Raw genomic sequence first — 11694 nt, 5'->3', positions numbered from 1 at the left:
TCTTTATCTGGAAAGAGTAAATAACATAACAGCTACATCATCTGAACTCACATCAACTATACACGGAGTGGACAAATCATTAGGAACACCTTCATCAGAAAATAACATCATTATCTCTATACTACTAACATCATAACAATGATATATCATAATCAATAACAGGGGTAAACAACAACAACAAACCCCTTAATAAAAAAATGTTTCAAAATACAAAGAATGAACAGATGATTATAATAATACATGGACTAATAATGGAAACACTTCAAGATAAAGAATCTAAGAGACACTAAATAAGATAAAGAATCTAAGAGACACTAAATAAGATAAAGAATCTAAGAGACACTAAATAAGATAAAGAATCTAAGAGACACTAAATAAGATAAAGAATCTAAGAGACACTAAATAAGATAAAGAATCTAAGAGACACTAAATAAGATAAAGAATCTAAGAGACACTAAATAAGATAAAGAATCTAAGAGACACTAAATAAGATAAAGAATCTAAGAGACACTAAATAAGATAAAGAATCTAAGAGACACTAAATAAGATAAAGAATCTAAGAGACACTAAATAAGATAAAGAATCTAAGAGACACTAAATAAGATAAAGAATCTAAGAGACACTAAATAAGATAAAGAATCTAAGAGACACTAAATAAGATAAAGAATCTAAGAGACACTAAATAAGATAAAGAATCTAAGAGACACTAAATAAGATAAAGAATCTAAGAGACACTAAATAAAATAAAGAATCTAAGAGACTAAATAAGATAAAGAATCTAAGAGACACTAAATAAGATAAAGAATCTAAGAGACACTAAATAAGATAAAGAATCTAAGAGACACTAAATAAGATAAAGAATCTAAGAGACACTAAATAAGATAAAGAATCTAAGAGACACTAAATAAGATAAAGAATCTAAGAGACACTAAATAAGATAAAGAATCTAAGAGACACTAAATAAGATAAAGAATCTAAGAGACACTAAATAAGATAAAGAATCTAAGAGACACTAAATAAGTAATACATTCTGGAACACAAAACAAACGTAATTAAGCAACTCTCTTAAAATAATCCAAACCCCATGTTACCAAAACCCCATGTTACCCAGAACCCCATGTTACCCAGAACCCCATAATACCAGAACCCCATGTTACCCAGAACCCCATGTTACCCAGAACCCAATGTTACCCAGAACCCCATAATACCCAGAACCCCATGTTACCCAGAACCCCATGTTACCCAGAACCCCATGTTACCCAGAACCCCATGTTACCCAAAACCCCATGTTTCTCTGGTGGTGAAAAACCAAACTAAAAGGAATAATGGTGGTTGCAGTCACTCCTTTTAGATTTCTTCTAAGGTCCTAGAAAGATAAACTAATTCTGAACTTGTTATTAAAATTAGAACCACTTCAGGTTTGTCACAACATTTTAAACACCAGTCCATTGCTGACCATCCATTTAAAACACAAAACTGACCTAAGATCAGCATGTAGGGTCAGCTTCATTCTACTCCTACTCCGTCCCCTGGGCTGCTCTCTCCTCTCCCGGTCCAGCTTCAGCTCTGGAGCTCAGAGAGACCATCTCCATGGCATTGACATAAAGATCCATGCTGCTCACCCTGTTCACTCTCTTCTGCCTCCTGGTGGGCTAGGGAGACACAGCACCAACAGTCAGACATTTACTCTCTAGTATCTCCATTCTCTCTCCCTCCCTCCCTCTCCCCCTCACCCTCTCCCTCTAGTTTAAATGACTTGTAACGTCTGAGTAAATGTCTTTACCTTGTAGTATAGGTAGGAGGTGGTGATGCCTGTCAGTAGCATCAGCACCACTACAACGTGTCTGATGATGAAGGCTGGCAGAGGAGAGGCTGCAAACAGAAACACCTTTGATGAGGGGACTGATCATCATCACATAGATCTGTGGGAAATCTGTCAATGACAAAGTTATAAGTCTGGTTCATGTTCAGTTACCTGTGATGGTGAGGGAGAGGAGCTCACTCTCAGAGGAGAAGTCATGAGAGAAAACATGATTGTCATAAACACAGCTGTAGTTCCCTTGGTGGGAGTCATCTGCAGCAGGGAAGAGGAAGGCAGCAGAGTGATTGACAGCTGGCTGGGTCTGGGATATTTTGGAGCCGGTGAACGTGAGGAGGAAGGAGCCTCCTGGGTACTGTGGCTGAGTGGAGCAGGTGATGGTGAAGCTGTAGCCCCTGAACATCTCGGGCCCCTGGTGGCCCCTGGAGACCCCCTCCCATTGAGTCAGTCAGGGAGATATCAGGCTGGACCAGGAGATCTGTAACAATAAAAGAGAACAAGAAAAACCTCTTCAACTAGTTTCCTATAGATATGACAATAACATCAGCATGTAACAGTGCTGGCCACCCTCCCTCACAGGGCAACATGAGTAGTGGGCCTACAGTCACTGAGACAACATATGTTGATATCAGGCTTAAGCAGGACATCTGGAACAAGAGGAGAGAAAAAGAAAACGTAGCTCCTCAACTACTTTCCTCATTTAGATATGACAATAACATGACATGTGACAGTGGTAGTGAGTAGAGACGTTCACTGAGATAACACTCAAATACAAAGCATTCTGGGATATTTAAGTTGCATTTGATTCCTAGTTGACTGAGTGATCTATTTAGTAAAGCAGACTGACAAGCTAAACAGTCATCATGAGTGGTGCAGAGGAAGTTGTATGAATGAAGGAAATCAGTTGAATATAATTATTTTATCATGTTATTACCTGAGCAGATCACTGTGAATCCAGAATAGAGATTATAAATTCTGGAACACTCCCTCAGTACAGACTCAGAGCCAGAACAGTAAACTCCAAACCATCCAGTGGTGTTTCCAGGTAGAACTGAAACAGTGGAGCCACAACCCAGCTGTCTACACACTACTGCAGCTACATCCTCCCAGTCTCTAGCTCCCACAGTCCTCCACTCTCCCTGGTCGTACCGCTCCACTCCACCAGCACAGCGACTGCCTCCTCCCACCAGCCTCACATCATCAGGCTCTGAGAAAAGAAAAGAGAGAGACAGTAATCTTACTATTTTCTCACTAAAACACACCTATATTGTCTCTCATATTCTTCACTCCAGGTGAGAAACAATGCTGATTGAGTGACAAACTGTTTCTTACCTGAGCAGGTGAGTCCAACAGCATTACCAGGTAGACAGGTGTTGTTTTCTCTGTCTGAGGTGTCACAGTCCAGGAGAAGGGACTCTTTGCCTTTACACTGGAACTCTTTATCCCAGGTCTGACCCCCACCTTCTCCATAGAGCCCCCCTGTAGAGCTGCAGGAGCCCCACAGCCAAGCTCCCCACAGACTACCTCTGCATCCTGCCGGTCAAAGTCAGCTTCACACACTGAGGCCCAGGACTGATTGGACTTCACCTCCACTCTCCCAGAGCAGAGACCAGCTCCATCCACAAGCCGCACAGACTCTGGAGAAAAAGACTTGGTTGAACATTCAATCAGTTTTGTTGATGACACTGTCAAGGACTAAACACAAATATGTTGGATAAAAGATTGTAGTTTGCTATGTTTGATACTGTAAGAGGCAGAAATGGGTTCTTAGTCACTCAGGATAGGGTTGGGAATAATGCAGGCAGGAGACAGGAATAAGTTCACTTCACTTTATAGAAAATAAACAGCTGGACATCCATCAGGCAGCTTCACTTCAGTACCATCGGAACTACAATGATCTGCCCATGAACATCTCCCATAAACCAATATGACAAACACAAATATAATGTTTAAATACATCTGACATCTCTCCCTCTATTTAAATGAAATAAAAACACATAAAACATGATACATGGTAATATTGTATAATGTATAAATAAATCTCTCAATATGACCAGTCTCTTACCTGAACAGGTCACATGATGATAATATCTACCAATACAGTCACCAGGTTCTCCTATGATGTCACACTGTCTAATAGAAGACTCATTTCCATAGCAACTACTATATAGATAGACTCTTCTTCTTCCATCTTCAATCAGAGGTCCTCTAGATTCAGCTCCACGGATTCCCACAGTCCAGCGCTCTACACACAACCATAACATCTCTCATGCTCCACAACACAGAACATAGACCCAACCACTCTCCTTCGTGGAAGACTTCCACTGTCCCAGAACAGGAAGTGGTCCCATCCACCAGTCTGACTGAGAGTTCAGCTGTAAACAGCAGAGAGGAAAACACAGTGGTGAGGACAGATGATGACAGTGATTCTGTTATTCTAACAGCAGTAGTGCTTTGTGGTTGACAAGTATTAGTAGTTCCATAAAACACTATATGTTATTGGGTTTAGAATGGTTTGTATGGACACATGAATTTCTCCATGTGGGATAATAAAGTTGACTAATATTGAACTGCTATAATCACTGTAGATTTATACTCTACCTACCTGGTGGACTGACGCTTTGAGCCTGGAGATCTGAGGAGAAAGAGAGAGACAGAGGAGAAAGAGAGAGAAAGAGAGAGAGAGGAAAAAGAGAGAGAAAGAGACAGAGAGATAGAGAGAAACAAAGGAGAAAGGGAGAGAAAGAGACAGAGAGATAGAGAGAAACAAAGGAGAAAGGGAGGAGTCAGAGGAAGAGAGAGACAGAGGTTAAATGAACATCAACATGACCTTTCATGATGTGATGGGGAAGACAGGCTTATCGTTGGTATGGTGCAACAACACCCATGTGTACATACACTATATATACAAAAGTATGTGGACACCCCTTCAAATTAGTGGATTCTATTTCAGCCACTCCCCTTCCTGACAGATGGATAAATCAAGCACTCAGCCATGCAATCTCCATAGACAAACAATGGCAGTAAAATGGCCTTAATGAAGAGCTCAGTGACTTTCCCCTCTCTTCTCCTCTTCTTACCCTCCCCTCCCCCTCTCTCTTATCTTCTTCTCCCTCTCTTCTCCTCTCCTCACCCCTTTCCTCTCCACTCCCTTCCTCTCCCCTCTCCTCCACTTTCCTCCCCTCTCCTCCCCATCTCCTCTCTTCTCTTCTCCCCCTCTTCTCTTCTCCACTCTCTTCTCCCCTCTCTCCTCTCCTCTCCTCTTCATCCCCTATCTTCCCACCTCTCCTCTCCTCCTCTCCCCCTCCTATTCTCCCCTCCTTTCCACTTCTCTCCTCTCCTCCCCACACTCTTCTTCCCCTCCCCCTCTCCTCTTCTCTTCTCCCCTTCTCCCCCTCTCCTCTTCTCTTCCCCCTCTCTTCTCCCCTTCTCCCCCTCTCTTCTCCCCTTCTCCCCCTCTCCTCCCCTTCTCCTCTTCTCCCCCTCTCCTCTTCTCTTCTCCCCTCTCCTCTTCTCATCCCCCTGTCTTCTCATCTTCTCCCCCTCTCTTCTCCTCTTCTTCCCAACCCATCCCCCTCTCTTCTTCCCCTCTCCTTTTCACCCCCTCTCCTCTCCTTTTCTCCCCCTCTCTTCTCACCTTCTCAACCTCTCCTCTTCTCCCCCTCTCCTCTCCTCCCCCTCTCTTCTCCCCTTCTCAACCTTTCCTCTTCTCCCCCTCTCCTCTCCTCCCCCTCTCTTCTCCCCTTCTCAACCTCTCCTCTTCTCCCCCTCTCCCCTCCCCTCACTTCTACCACCCCTCTTCTTCCCCTCTCCTCTTCTCTTCTCCCCCTCTCCTCTTCTCTCCTTCTGCCCCTCTCCCCTCCCCTCTCCTGTCCTTCCGACTCTCCTCTCCTCCTTCCCCTCTCCTCTTCTCACCCTCCGCTTCTCCATTTCTCCTCTCCTCTCCTCTCGTCTCCCCCTCCCCCTCTCCCCTTCTCCCCCTCTCTTCTCCTTTTCTCACCCTCTCCTCTCCCCTTCTCCTCTTCTCTTCCCCCCTCTCTTCTCCTCTTCTCCCCCTCTCTTCTCCCCTTCTCCCCTTCTCCTCTTCTCTTCCCCCTCTCTTCTCCTCTTCTCTTCCCCCTCTCTTATCCCCTTCTCCCCCTCTCCTCTTCTCTTCCCCCGCTCTCCTCTTCTCCCCCTCTCTTCTCCCACCCCTCTTCTTCCCCTCCCCTCTCCTCTCCTCTTCTCCCCTTCTGCCCCTCGCCCCTCCCCTCTCCTGTCCTTCCGACTCTCCTCTCCTCTCTCTCTCCTCTTCTTTCCCCCTTCTCTCCCTCTCTTCTCCTCTCCTCTTCTCTCACTCTTTTCTCTTCTCCTCCCCCTTCCTCTCCTCTTCTCACCCTCTCTCGTCTTCTCCCCCTCTCTTCTCCTCTTCTCCCCTCTCTTATCCTCTTCTGCCGCTCTCCTCTTCTCCTCCCCCTGCCTCTCCTCTTCTCCCAGTCTCTCTTCTTCCCCTCTCTTCTCCTCCCTCCACCCATCTTCTCCCCCTCTCCTCTTCTCCCCCTCTCCTCCCCCTCTCCTCTACTCTTCTCCTCCTCTCTTCTCCCCGTCTATTCTCCTCTTCTCCCCCCCTCCTCTCCTCTCATCCCACCTTCTCCCCCTCTCCTCTTCTCCCCCTCTCCTTTCCTCCCCCTCTACACTTCTCCCCTCTCCTGTCCTCCCCTCCCCTCTCCTCTCCTCTTCTCCCCTTCTGCCACTCTCCCCTCTCCCCTCCCCTCTCCTGTCCTTCCGACTCTCTTCTCCTCCTCCTTCCTCTCCTCTTCTCTAGTCCTCCTCTCGTCTTCTCCCCCTCGCTTATCCTCTTCTGCCCCTCTCCACTACCCGTCTACCCATCTCCTCTGCCCTCCCAGTCTCTCTTCTCCCCCTCTCTTCTCATCTTCTCCCCCACTCCTATTCTCCCACCTTCTCCCCCCTTACTTCTCCTCTTCTCCCCGTCTCGTCTTCTCCCCCTCTCTTCTCCTCTTCTCCCCCTCTCTTCTCCCCTTCTCCCACCTTCTACCTCTCTCTTCTCGTCTTCTTCCCCTCTCTTTTCTCTTGTCCCCCTCTCGTCTTCTCCTCTCTCCTCTCCTCATCTCCCCCTCTCGTCTTCTCCCCCTCTCCTCTCCTCTCCTCTCCATCCCCCTCTACACTTCTCCCCTCTCCTCTTCTCCCCCTCTGCTCTTCTCCCCTCTTCTCTTCTCCCCCTCTCCTCTCATCTTCTGCCCCTCCATTTTCCTTTTCTCCACCTCTACTCTTCTCTTCTCCCCCTTTCCCCCCTCCTCTCCTCTCCTCTCCTCACTTCCCTTCTCCTCTCCTCTCCCTTCCCCTCTCCCTTTCTTCCTCTCTCTTCTCCTCTTCTCTTCTCCCTCTCCTCTCCTCTCCTCTCCTCTCCCACATTCTGCCCCTCTCCTCTTCTCCCCCTCTACTCTTCTCTCCCTCTCCTTTCCTCCCCCTCTCCTCTTCTCCCCTCTCCACTTCTCTCCTCTCCTCTTCTCCCCCCTCTGCTTTTCTCCCCCCTCTACTCTTCTCTTCTCCTCCCTTTTCCCCCCTCCTCTCCTCTCCTCTCCTCTCCTCACTTCTCTTCTCCTCTCCTCTCCCTTCCCCTCTCCTCTTCTTCCTCTCTCTTCTCCCCTCTCTTCTCCCCCTCTCTTCTCCTCTTCTCTTCTCCTCTTCTCTTCTCCCTCTCCTCTCCTCTCCTCTCCCACATTCTGCCCCTCTCCTCTTCTCCCCCCTCTACTCTTCTCACCCTCTCCTTTCCTCCCCATCTCCTCTTCTCCCCTCCTCTCCGCTTCTCCCCCTCTGCTTTTCTCCCCCTCTACTCTTCTCTTCTCCCCCCTTTTCCCCCCCTCCTCTCCTCTCCTCACTTCTCTTCTCCTCTCCTCTCCCTTCCCCTCTCCTCTTCTTCCTATCTCTTCTCCCCCTCTCTTCTCCCCCTCTCTTCTCCTCTTCTCTTCTCCCTCTCCTCTCCTCTCCTCTTTCACATTCTGCCCCTCTCCTCTTTTCCCCCTCTAATCTTCTCCCCCTCTACTCTTCTCCCCCTCTCCTTTCCTCCCCTCTCCTCTTCTCCCCCTCTCCTCTTCTCCCCCTTTACTCTTCTGCCCCTCTACTCTTCTGCCCCTCTCCTCTTCTGCCCCTCTCCATTTCTCTCCCTTTAAACTTCTCACCCTCTCCTGTTCTCCACCTCTCTTCTCCCTCCTCTCCTCTTCTCCCCTTCTCCTCTTTCGACACTCTATTCTCCTCTTCTCCCCTCTCTTCTCCTCTCCTCTCCTCCCCCTCCTCTCCTTTCCCCTTTCCCCACTTCCTCCTCTCCTCTCCTCTCTCCTCCCCCTTTCTTCTCCTCTCCTCCCCCTTTCTTCTCCTCTTCTCCCCCTCTCCTTCTCTTCTCCCCCTCTCCTCTTCTACACCTCTCCCCTCTCCTCTCATCTTCTCCAACCCTCTCCTCTTCTCCCCCTCCCTCCTCCCCCTCTCCTCTCCCCCTCTCTTCTCCCCCTCTCATCTCCTCCTCTCCTCTTCTCCCCCTCTCCTCTTCTCCCCCTCCCCATTGTCATGACGTTGGCCTCTTTTGGTACAGGGAGGACTGTTGACCCCCTCCCTTTTGCACCACCACCCAACCTACCTTCCCCCCAACCCAGGCCCTGTGTGAAAGGGTTGTAAAAACCCTAAGAGGAGAATCTCCTACCACATGTTTCATAGAGAGACAAAGGAAATTCTTCCAACTCATAGAATTGGAGAACCGAGCGACATGTGTGTTCGGGAGAAGGTATGGAAGATTGGTGAAGAATCCAGCTACGAACTGATCCGCTTGGTACAATTTTGTGATACTCAGAAGAGACAATATAGCCATATTACCATAAAACTGTTTATATAATAGCCTCAGCTTGAGACTTGCATCATAATGGTTGTATAGAATGTATTAATAAGGATAAAGCTTTTGTAATACATTGAGATGCTATGTACTGATGTAATGTGATAGAATTGTATTTCTGTAACCAAGTCTAACTCAGTCATAGGCACGCCCCCAGGGACACATACAGGACCAGGCGTCATTTGACAAGCTGTTCTATGGGCACTATAAAACACTCCCTGATTTACATTTCTTTAGACCAGGCCTCCACTCCATGGCCAATAGGTTTTACCATCCAATTCCTCTACTGAAAGTGAACTACACCACGTGGTTAACTTTTAGACTATTGATACTGACAGAATAAGAACAAGTCTTTGATATTAATTATTAGTCAGCAGCTAAGTAAATTATATCATCAAACGCGAAGACCAACGAAACATCCATTCTATGACGACATTAATGAATGTCGCTTTGAAAGATCCAATCTAACCGAGAGAGAGAGAGAGAGAGAGACAAAACTCTCCACAGAACGAAGCTCCAACAAAGAACGACGACACATGAGCGTAAATATATATTGATTGCAATTGTTCCCGAATGAGCGAGCCTTCAATTGTCAATTGTTAATATTAATGAACTCTGTGTACCTTCTCAGCTGACCGTTTATGACCCATTGTCTAACAGACCAGCCATGCCTGTTAGCCATTAGCGCACATTACTATACCAATCCTTTGTGACGATAATTACTGTTTGTATGTTTTCTGTTAATTACTTAGTGTAGTAAATAAATGATTTTAAGACAATTGATGTATGGATGATTTTAGTAAAGACTGGGTTCGTGCAGATACAACAATTTACGACGTTTGGAATGAGACTGGACTCGAGGTAAAATACACCATTTAAACCAGAAGATAATCGGCCTATACTATAATAGAATACAATATTATAGTACAGGAAAGTTATATTAGGAAAATGATAGCTTTGTAATCTGAATATTCTCCTTGGTGCCCCGATCTCCTAGTTAATTACAATTAAACGATTAATCAGTTTAATCGCGTGATAATAATTACAGGGAGCTAATTGATAAACATGTCTTCAGTTTAATGGTACCCCAAAGTCTCTTCTCCTCTTCTCTCCTGCCCCTCTCCTCTTCTCCCCTTCTCTCCTGCCCCTCTCCTCTTCTCCCCCCTCCCCAATCTCCTCTTATCCCCCTCTCCTCTTCTCGCTCCCTCCTCTCCTTCCCCTCTCCTCCCCTTTCCTCCTCTCTCCTCCCCTTTCCTCCTCTCTCCTCCTCCCTCTCCTCTCCTCCCCTTTAGTCTCCTCTTCTCCCCCTCTCCCCTTCTTCCCTTCCCCCTCTCTTCTCCCTTCTCCACCTCTCTTCTCCTTTTCTCCCTCTCCTCCACCTCTCCTCTTTTCCCCCTTTCCTTTTCTCTTCTCCCCCTCTCTTCTCCTCTTCTCCCCTCTCTTCTCCGCTTCTCCCCCTCTCCTCTTCTGCCCCTCTTCTTCCCCTCTCCTCTTCTTCCCCTCTCCTCTTCTCCCCATTCCTCTTCTCCCCCTCTCCTCTTCTCCCCCTCTCCTCTTCTCCCCTCTCCTCCCCCTCTCTTCTCATCCCCTCTCTTCTCCCCTCCTCCCCCTCTCCTCTCCATTTTATTCTGTACTCCAACATCTGCCTGGTATTCAAGATAACACACAACATAGCAGCACCACATTTGGTTTTCATCAACCTCAGACTTAAATAGCAGTGTTCCAAGAACCTCCACCAGGGGAACTGTAGAATCCTCAAACGGTCCACCACCTTCTCCCAAACTGCCTTCTCATACAAAACAATAAAGACATGGAATGGCCTCACCTCAACATGGATCTAGTCTAATCAGACGTCTCACCTCAACATGGATCTAGTCCAATCAGACGTGTCTCACTTCAACATGGATCTAGTCCAATCAGACGTGTCTCACCTCAACATGGATCTAGTCCAATCAGACGTGTCTCACCTCAACATGGATCTAGTCCAATCAGACGTGTCTCACCTCAACATGGTTCCAGTCCAATCAGACATGTCTCACCTCAACATGGATCTAGTCCAATCAGACGTGCCTCACCTCAACATGGATCTAGTCCAATCAGACGTGTCTCACCTCAACATGGATCTAGTCCAATCAGACGTGTCTCACCTCAACATGGATCTAGTCCAATCAGAGGTGTCTCACCTCAACATGGATCTAGTCCAATCAGACGTGTCTCACCTCAACATGGATCTAGTCCAATCAGAGGTGTCTCACCTCAACATGGATCTTGTCCAATCAGACGTGTCTCACCTCAACATGTATCTAGTCCAATCAGACGTGTCTCACCTCAACATGGATCTAGTCCAATCAGACGTGTCTCACCTCAACATGGATCTAGTCCAATCAGACGTGTCTCACCTCAACATGGATCTAGTCCAATCAGACGTGTCTCACCTCAACATGGATCTAGTCCAATCAGACGTGTCTCACCTCAACATGGATCTAGTCCAATCAGACGTGTCTCACCTCAATATGGATCTAGTCCAATCAGACGTGTCTCACCTCAACATGGATCTAGTCCAATCTGACGTGTCTCACCTCAACATGGATCTAGTCCAATCAGACGTGTCTCACCTCAACATGGATCTAGTCCAATCAGACGTGACTCACCTCAACATGGATCTAGTCCAATCAGACGTGTCTCACCTCAACATGGATCTAGTCCAATCAGACGTGTCTCACCTCAACATGGATCTAGTCCAATCAGACGTGTCTCACCTCAACATGGATCTAGTCCAATCAGACGTGTCTCACCTCAACATGGATCTAGTCCAATCAGACGTGTCTCACCTCAACATGGATCTAGTCCAATCAGACGTGTCTCACCTCAATATGGATCTAGTCCAATCAGACGTGTCTCACCTCAACATGGATCTAGTCCAATCTGACGTGTCTCACCTCAACATGGATCTAGTCCAATCAGACGTGTCTCACCTCAACATGGATCTAGTCCA

At 47.0% G+C, this 11694-nt stretch overlaps 1 long non-coding RNA gene across 1 annotated transcript; it reads right to left on the bottom strand.

Annotated features, from left to right (window-relative positions):
* Positions 1 to 2263: 2263 nt before the first annotated feature.
* Positions 2264 to 4466, bottom strand: LOC123732698 (uncharacterized). The gene is made up of 5 exons (XR_006763354.1): positions 4425 to 4466; positions 3885 to 4194; positions 3152 to 3456; positions 2754 to 3026; positions 2264 to 2297 (listed from the first exon to the last, which is right to left on the bottom strand). It is a non-coding gene; the product is annotated as an uncharacterized lncRNA (long non-coding RNA).
* Between the last annotated feature and the right edge of the window lie 7228 nt (positions 4467 to 11694).

The sequence above is a fragment of the Salmo salar genome, unplaced genomic scaffold (genome assembly GCF_905237065.1).
Source record: "Salmo salar unplaced genomic scaffold, Ssal_v3.1, whole genome shotgun sequence".
Classification (NCBI taxonomy): Eukaryota; Metazoa; Chordata; class Actinopteri; order Salmoniformes; family Salmonidae; genus Salmo; species Salmo salar.
The sequence above is the reverse complement of the archived record's forward strand: the minus strand, read 5'-3'. Positions and strand labels throughout refer to the sequence as shown.